This window comes from Tamandua tetradactyla, chromosome 7, assembly GCF_023851605.1.
Source record: "Tamandua tetradactyla isolate mTamTet1 chromosome 7, mTamTet1.pri, whole genome shotgun sequence".
Classification (NCBI taxonomy): Eukaryota; Metazoa; Chordata; class Mammalia; order Pilosa; family Myrmecophagidae; genus Tamandua; species Tamandua tetradactyla.
The window spans coordinates 79,171,031-79,180,113 of record NC_135333.1 but is presented as its reverse complement, the minus strand read 5'-3'; the positions used below and the strand labels follow the sequence as shown (position 1 = coordinate 79,180,113).

The 9,083-nt window shown below is 37.8% G+C and overlaps 1 long non-coding RNA gene across 1 annotated transcript in view; it reads right to left on the bottom strand.

Moving 5' to 3' along the window:
• Positions 1-592: 592 nt before the first annotated feature.
• The window catches only part of LOC143689813 (uncharacterized), a 176,996-nt gene continuing 168,505 nt past the window's right edge, over positions 593-9,083 (bottom strand). Inside the window, exons 4-6 of the long non-coding RNA XR_013178922.1 lie at positions 4,873-4,985; positions 2,182-2,290; positions 593-874 (exon numbers count right to left, since the gene is read on the bottom strand). This is a non-coding gene — a long non-coding RNA (uncharacterized LOC143689813). The remainder of the gene's footprint in view (positions 875-2,181; positions 2,291-4,872; positions 4,986-9,083) is intronic.

Here is a 9,083-nt window from a genome sequence, read left to right as displayed (position 1 = left end):
GCTCAATGCCTGTTATATCATTTTAGCCTGGGGGGAAGGTGACCAGAGGGGCTTGCACATGGCCAAATTAACCAAATTTAACATCTTGATTGATAATTTCATGTCGCTCCATGGTTACATAACCCATGATTTACTTCCGTGTCTGACTTCTCAGGCTTACTGAAAGTTTCAATGTGACAGAGCCAAACATAGCCTATTATAGCTCCAAAGATTTTAAAACCGTGATGTTAACGCAAGACTACATAATGCTATTTGGTTCCTAGAGTTTGGAATTACAAAATGCTACGACCACATCTAAGTTATTAAAGAGCTAACTGTGAAGTTGTAGATTACCCAGAGCTTCAGAATTTATTCTTTTTCCTCTTTTGAAAAAGCCATATGTTGGTTAGCTGATGGCTGGGGGTAAGCAGCTGTACTGAGTCAAGCACACAGCACACAGTCACGAAGAAACGACTCAGAAGACAACCCTCAGGGGTGATATGGAAGGCGTCCGCTTTATTAAGGAAGTGCACAGGCTTATATCGGCTGGGAGCATGCAGGGACACGTGTCAGGCTGGGATTGGTGGCCGTTGTTGCTAGGGCGGAGGGCAGATTTACGTGTCAGGCTGGGATTGGTCACCGTTGTTGCTAGGGTGGAGGGCAGATTTATGGTGAGTGTTTTTGGCGTGAACCACCACCAGTTCCGGGAAGAAAGCCTGTCACGGATTAGTCCATTGTGTGTTGCCTTGCATCAGCCACGGCAGCCATGTTGGCAATATTTTATGACTTCTCCATCAGCCATACTCAATATATATAAAAGACCAGTTAGATGGTAGTGCACAAATATATGTTGCAAAATGACTGGAACAAATAATGCCATCGTAACACCAGGAACCTAAAAATGGGGCAAAGAGATATTTTTATTGGTATACAGTGAACACCAAAACACATTCCACCATTCCCCAATCAGTGATACAAATAGATAATATCCACAGCCCAGAAATTCTCCTTAGGAATGAAGTAGAAGACGGAAAGAATAATAACAATAGCTCATCAGAGATGGTGATTCAGCTCTTTCTGAATCACACATTCATGTTCAAAATAGGTGAGTTTTTGGAGCAGCAGCAAAACATGACTTACACACCAACTACTGCAGACCTGTCTCTGGCTCAGGCTTAAAACATTCATGACTCACTTTTTCCAGGTTCTGGCATTCCAAACAGGCCTTCTTCTTCTCTGGCCCCCTTTCACAGGGCTCGTTAGACCAGCGTGGGTTTTCTTTCTTCCTACTGACTAATGTGCTGAGACCTGGTCATAATTATGACTACTTTACCTAATTTATGGTGCTAGAATGAATTCATATTTGTTATCCAAAACACTTTCATGGCCAGGTTTTGGTAATGAGAATAAAATCAAGTTTGTACCTTTTAAGCAAAAACATACTCATGCAACCTTTACATGGTTAATATGACCTCATTTCCCAAGAAAGATAATCTTAATGTTCTGTAGGAAATTTCTGAGGCACAGTCTGATTTCTTTCAGTGAGATAATGAGATAAACACAATCAAAAGATTATCATATCACTTAAGCAATATTCCACACTAGGAGACTGGATGGCAGAGTAGAAAAATATTCAAATGGAGTCAGGAGACCTTTGTTTTTGGCCATGTGGTTTGTGTAGCCACTCAACTTCTCTGGAAATTGGATTTCTTTCTTATAAAATGGGTTCCATGGTCCTTACAGATCCTCTCTGGTCAAATTTCTCATGTATAAGATGAAGGTCATAACAGAAACTATTCACAGGGTTGCATTGTAGATTAAGTCATTTCCAGCACAGGGCTTGTGGTCAGGAAATTAACAAACCTCAATAAATTCAATATTTCTATAATCACTATTTCATCATATATACTAGCTAATTATTGTCAAGACTATTGTACAACTGCAGTATAAATAGGTTCCATAGACATATTTATTATGTATGGTATAAATCCACAGGCTAGGCATTAGGATGGTTGGATCTGTATATAGATGCAAAATGTACTGGAAATGAAAGTCAAATCAGTGGAGTGAAAATATTCTACAAGTTAAGGTTTGATTTTTAACAAACAAAATGACCAAAAGTGTTTTATGAATATGCTGACACAACCAAGCAAGTCTAACAGGTTTTATGTTCCCTCTGGTCTGGTCTGATGAGTTTAGTACCTGATCAGCCAGGACTTGATGAACTGACGTGGCCAACACAATCAGGGAACTTCTTTGTTAAACAAAAATGATGGCTATGATTTCTTGGCCTTAAGCATCATTAAGTCTCCTGAAGAAAGGGATAGATTGGGAAAAATAGAGCATTTTATTTCTAGTTGTTTTCTTTTACAAACAAGTTTGGATACACATTTTTTTCTTCCTGCTGATATATATGTATTGATAAATGTTTTGTACCAAAGAATTTCAATACGCTTCATAAAGACATTAACCTACATTAATGTTTATAGATGTGGATGTTAATGTGTAAATTCCTATTTGCATGTGCAATTCATATATTCTCCTGTGGAGCAGAAAATTTATTTCCTCACTTTTAAAAATGCTAGCTCATCCCCATCTCTGGTACCAGCTAATGAAGTACAAAAGCACTCTTACAAATTTCAGTTGATTGATTCTTTAATAGCAACTTAAAGTCTGAACTGAAGAAAAAGTTGTGATGCTAATAAGGAAAAAGTTCAAAGACTAACCCAGCATTCTTGCCTGGAAAGAATATGTAATTTGGTAAGACAAAACAGTGTGTCTGTGAGGTTGTGCCTATGAAGAAATGGAACTGATTAGTAAATCAAGTAGATCACATTGCATCAACACAAATTGTCTTCCAAAGTAGTTATCTCACCAACCATATGTTTACTGTAACATGCTGTTATAACTCAAAGCATTTTGAGGAGTCTTCACCTGGAGTTTGGTTCATGGTCACTTTCAATATAAATTTAAATAATACAGATTCTTTACCTGGAAACTAAATTTCTTGGTTTTGATTATTCACCATAACAAGAATCCCTACGAATCTATTTGGATTTTTTACCAAAAAATCAGATGCATCCTCAAAGAATAGATGTTGATCATTTTGGGGGGATACTGGAATAATATGTGAAATAGAATCATAGAGCCTTCTTGTAATATAGTTATGATTCCTTTAAAAAATGTTTCAGAAAGTATTACCAGAAACAATATGAATACTGTGTCAAGCAAATAGTTGTCACTATGGATATAATGAGTCCACTACGGACAGCAGTGAGTAACAAAATCTTCATGGAAGATTTAGAATGTAAACAGGATGGTGGGTGATAGACAGCGATAGGTAAGAATGTAATATTACAGGCTATTATGACATGGATTATATATTTTAGACCCAGAAGAAACTGCTTTGACTTCCTAATTTTACCAATGAAGGAATTGAGAGCCTGTGAGATTTTATTACCTTCTCAAGGAATCCAACAATTAATAGAGAAGAGACTAGATGTTCTTAACGGTTGGTCTAGGACTTTTTTCATGATAATAAGAATAACATTATTTCTGTTAAATTCAATCCATAAATGGTTTGGATTATGGAATAGGATAGCTTTTATTTACTGAATTAACAGAACTGACAGATTGTTTTCATGTTAAATTTGGATCTAGAAGCACATTCTGTTAAACAACTTTTATTTTCAGGCCTATTTAAAATATGCTGTATGCCTATCAAACTAAAACAGACCCTTTTCATATTTTATTAATTTTAGATTATTATTACACATTCACAAAAATTTATAGAATGACTAACATGTTGTATGGGTATAGATGAGGTGCTGTCCTGAGAAACAGCTCAATTACCTTTAAAAAAAAAAGCTATATAAGGCCAAGTTTCTCTAGGTGAAAAGCATTTTCTTCATAGCTATCAGAACACTTACAAAATTCACATCTTACTGCAAAAAATAGAGTTGAAACTGTTAGGGCTGCCTGTGATTACTATAAAGAGTCCCCAAATATTGAACTAGAAGGACCATATCACAGGAAAAAGAATTTCTGCTGCCTGTGTTATGAAAGGGTTAATTATGAGACCTGAGATAAGGTGTTCACACATCTGGGCACTTCATCAAGCCATGGAGTCAGGAAACAAGGGAGAATAGATGAAGGTGCTAGGGATAATAATGATGGCAAGTAATGATTTCCCTAGAGGTGAGCTGATCTATGGCCACAAGCAAAGAAAAAAAAGGCTAGAAAGTACCGTAACATTACCTTGGAGTACTTAACAGACTCAAAAGCAGTAACCCTGTGTCAAAACAGGCCCATCATCCTGCTCATTTTAGGTAAAAGAGTTATGCCAAAGTACAAGAGGGGAATGCAAAATTCACATATGAAATTAAACAGCTGAAAGGTATGATTTAACAATGCTCAAAACTCAATAAGCCAAAGATAAACAGCAAATTAGATGACTCAATGTCAGGAGGAAAAAACATCTTCCATCGATCCCATCGTCAAAAATTAATCTGCCTGAGAATGCCCTCTGCTCCAATCCCCGAGCTGATGAAGAGTGGAGGAATAGAGTAAAACCTATGTACGAGCGCTTCACCTTCAGGCTAGACCCTGATTACAATCTCCTATGAGACATTTCAGCATGAAGCGCCTCTCATGTTGGGACTGCAAAATTAAATTGCGATCAATACTTTACAAAAATAATTGGGGAAAAATGTTCAGAAGTCAGAGCTGCACTGTGTGGCCACAAACATATGAAAGTTATTTTTTTTCTACCTTTCTGGGGGTTATTCTTCAGGATAGATCAGTTCAAAGGTGTCTCTTGACAATAGTGTGCTTGGAATGGTTTCGCTCACCTTGTTAGGGAATTTTAAAAGTGGAGGAGCGTTTATAGCTTACCAAGAGTGGTATCTTACTGCTGTATTCTCACTTTCCTTTCTTTGGAGTGCTAATCTCAGCCCACAGATTCTCACTTTGATGTTGATTTAAATTTCTTTGCAGATTAATCCTCACTGTTAAGCAGAAATGACAAAAAGAAAAAAAAAATTACATTCCAGCCACCAAAAATGAAAATCACCTTAGAAAAGATTTGGTAAATTTTTTTTCAAAACTTTGCCTAAGATTTGATCTGAAATCCTCCATACATTTAAATGTTGAATCCTGTAGCTAAACTCAGAATAAAATGTATTGAATCAAATTCTCTATTGCCTTCAGCAATGCTTAGTATTCAGCTTTTCCTTCTTGTGTCTGCCTCTGAATAAGTTCTTATTTTTGGGCAAAGATTTACTTTTTAATCCATAAGAAGAGGAGGAAGTGGGAAATGTAAATGCCTAGGTGAAATTTTTGCTTTTTCAATAAGTGGTCATGTTTGGTCTTGTTATGTAGAATGTTTGAAATATTGTACTTCTATAATTGCATTTTTGGAATATGCATAGGCTTTTCTGGATTTTTATTTGTGGTATAACTTCTCTGACAAAACAGTCTACTGATTTTCCTCAGGTGAATCATTTGTTATAAGCTCAGTCACACATGCAGGAAAAACAAAAAAAGGCAGCTGCATTAAGAATACACTGTACGAATGATACTGAAGTAGGTGGTAGATAACTAAGCTAAATGCTAGTATCTGAAGAAGAGTAGTCAATGGCTCGCTGTCATCCAGAGGGAAGGGGATGCATTGCGTGGTGTCCTACAAGACATCGTGACTAGGTGAAGAAACTGCAAGTGTGCTTATTAAATGTGAAAATGACAATACCTGGGACTAGATTGCAAACACCTGAGAGGACTTGAATGCCATTTAAAGTGACCCTAACTAGGGAAATAACACTCTTGAGCATAAGGGGCAAGGGAGGAATTCTACTGGGTCCTCAAAATGAAATAGACAACTTATGACTCATGATTTAACTATGATGAATGTCAAATTTCAAATTGGTTTCCTTCCACCTCTACATGCTCCTGAACAATCTTTTCACACTGCTATTTTCATCAGAAAGAGAGAATGTAAGTTTACTTAAAAATTCTCCAGCAGTGAACCTAGTAGAGGCGAGGCAAAAACAAAGGCAGCAAGATGGGGAAGGAGAGGAAGGAAAGAGATATTCTCACTTCTCATGGACAACTATGGTCCAATCTCCCTGTTGTTCCCCACAGATACCACACTCTCACACATCTTACATTTTCTGGTCACCCTGGAAGATGTCCCACAGTCACATGCCTTGCCTAATACTGACCCAATTCCTCAGGTTTCAGTTCAGGTCAGAGACCTGCTCATCTGAAAACACTTCCTTAATAATCAGGCATCCTGACCCTGTGCGTCCATTTATGATAGCATTTACTATATTGCATTTACTTTTTCCTACCCTACCATACTGACATGGCATGGTTTGTTTTTTATTCATCTTTTTATACCCAGACTTGTTTTCAAGCATAAAGAGCCCAGTTTCTTTATAACATTCTTTCACTGATTTGGTTTTCCAAATTTTAACTTGCCATGTGTCACAAGAGCCTTACCTATTTGAAGTTTGGTTTCTTCATCTCTAAAATGACAGGGTTGGACAAAAGACAGTGTCTCTAAGTTCCCTTTTGGATCTAAAATTTCTGGTAATAAAACTTGATGAATATTTTACTGAAAAGCCAATGACAATGCCTGTCCCAGTTACAACCAGTTCTAAATTGCACTAAACAATACTTGGGTTTTTTTTATGTTTGTTTCTTGTTTGTTGACTGCATGATACCACCTCACCCTTGGTTCCAGCTATTGAATTAACAATGCTCACTCACCAGAAGGCGATATATATTAGATTGTACCATATGAAATTATGTTTGCCTATTTTGACATAAACAAATGGTGGTGTCAGGTTCTCAAATCGACACAAAATGATGGCATGACATGGCATGAAAACTTGAATAAAATGAATCAGAATCCCTTTCCAGAACTGAATAGTTGCAAAAACCAAGAATTAGGCAGTAAGCAGGAATTGTGGAATATCTTGGATATATTAGCTGCAATAAATACAAATTTTCAAAAATAAATGAGATGCAGTAGTATAGAGAGAGGGGTCCTATATTAGGTAAGGTGGTCACGTTATATTTAAGTTAAGACTTGAATGATGAAGAAAGCAGATGATAGATAAAAAGATAGAGATATAGAGATATGGAAAAAAAAATGTTCAGTGCAAAGTCTCCAAGGCAGGAGCAAGCTTGACTTGTTAGAAGAGCGGAAAGAAGGGCAGTGTACTTGAGTAATGTGTGAAGGGAAGAGTTGGGGAAAATCAGGTAGCAGGGGGCAGATTATGCAGAAACTCAAAGGCCACATAAGAAGATTGGATTTTACTCAAAGTAAAAATACGGAAATACTATAGGCTGTTAAGCATGGGATGAGCTGAGGGCACATGGATATTGGGTCGTCACCTTGAAAGGCAGTCTCTATCTGATATCCTTCTCTGTTTAAGGCCTCAGGTGGCACCCATCACTTTAATGTTCACTGTCTAGTGTTTGGACCTCAGGCTTACAGGACAAAATTTTATTTTTCCATCACATCAAATTAAAATATATCTCTTAGTTTTAAACACGTACTAATTAAGGACTTAGAGATCTACATATAAAACCAGACTTGTCCATATATTAATTTCCAATGAGAAATTACTAGAGGGTCCAAAATACTCAAATTCCATTTGCTACAATTCCCAGCGTTATCGCCACCTTGTCAATGAATCTGGAATTGCTGAAGTCCTTTGGCTAAAACTCTTTCTCCCCAGGATAGTTCTCGAATGAGTATAAATCAAGTTTGCCTATGACACTCTCCCATGGCCATGTTTCCATGCTTCGTTTACCTGCCTTCTAAGAGAAAGAGTGATTCCATGTATCTCATATATTCAATCAGATAATAGTGAAGTTTGCTGTCCTGGGAAGCATTCTGCCTCCTTTGAATGATTTTGCATATCTATTCTCTGGTTAGATGTTGATCTTTCAGTGTAACTCTTATTTTCTTCATGTCCAGTTCTTAGGAGTTCACCTCACCATAGCCACTCAAACCTGACAGCAACTGTGACAAGCAGAATATAGAGCTAAATCAAATAACCTATCAAATGACTGTTGACATTCCTGACTCTGAAAGAGTAGGTATGCTCACTAACAGGAAGTTCCGACAATTTTGGAAGTCGTTGATTCCCCCCTCCCTCTGCTGGAATCTATTTCCCTCAGCCTTTGAACTCCCTATCTTATGTTGATTAAGCAGGCTTGGCCTTGACTCACCCTAGACCCACAGGTACATACCAGCTCAAGGAAGCTATTCCTGACATGCAGTTCTCAATTAGAAAACAGTGTTCTCCTTCTGATCTCTTTCCACTGGGAGCCCCCCGTCTGGGGCTATTGGCCTGATCATGTACCGGCTTTGTTCTGACCTCAAATCTCATGATGAGCAATTTCAGAACTGCAAACTGCCTTGTGAATCATCTAGCTTAGGCCCTAAATTTACAGAGACAGACTGAGCAACTTGCGTGATTTTGAGAGCTGGTTCATGACAGAGACAGAGCTAATATTCGGGTCTCCTGATAACTAGTTGAATAAGCTTTCCACACAATCTTCCTAAAGTCACGTATTGTTTCAGGGCCTTGTGAGCTACTAGCTTAGACATAATAAATTTATTTGGGTTATGGTATTATGCTTGATAATGGCTTTGATATCTTAATTCCCTTAGGTGACACTTTAATGAGAAGACTGAGAAAACTGTAGGCTAAAGGGACAATGGTTCGGGACAGGGTGTGTCACACGGTCAAGCAGACCCTTCCATGTGAAATGTCCTGGCCTGTAGCCTGCACCGAAGAGAGAGCCAATGCAGACCTCACGAGCCCTCACTGATTGTCAGTGCTGGGCATACAACCCAACTTTAGTTAGGGGACTAATAATTAGACTTGGCATTAAAAAACTGAGCAATTGAAATTCTCTCTCTTTTGAGGTATTTATAATGGGAGGTGTGGAGAAAACCAGAGTGGGCCGTGAGGGCTAAAACTAAAAATAAATTATGATAAAGGTCCATAGAGTCCATGAAAAGCTAAAGTTATGACAGAACACAAACTAGGAGTAAGATGAAGGAGCTGAGGGTTAAGGTAAATATA